The sequence below is a fragment of the Sinocyclocheilus grahami genome, unplaced genomic scaffold, assembly GCF_001515645.1.
Source record: "Sinocyclocheilus grahami isolate Dianchi unplaced genomic scaffold, SAMN03320097.WGS_v1.1 scaffold591.1, whole genome shotgun sequence".
NCBI classification, from domain to species: domain Eukaryota; kingdom Metazoa; phylum Chordata; class Actinopteri; order Cypriniformes; family Cyprinidae; genus Sinocyclocheilus; species Sinocyclocheilus grahami.
The window spans coordinates 395,399-395,601 of NW_015505770.1; positions in this window are offsets into that span (position 1 = coordinate 395,399).

The following is a 203-nucleotide window of genomic DNA, read 5'->3' on the forward strand; positions in this document are numbered from 1 at the left end:
GAGGCGGATAGGCGGATGACCCCCTTTTCCAACATGGAGTCTATGATTTCTTGCACTGGCTCATATGACGCTATTGGAATGTTGCACAATCGCACAAATGTGGGTGGTGCATTTGGGCTTGTCGGGATGCGCACACTGTGGATGTTGGTCAGTCCACAGTCCAGGGAGTCCTTTGCGAAGGAGTCCTTGTACTTGTACAGAAC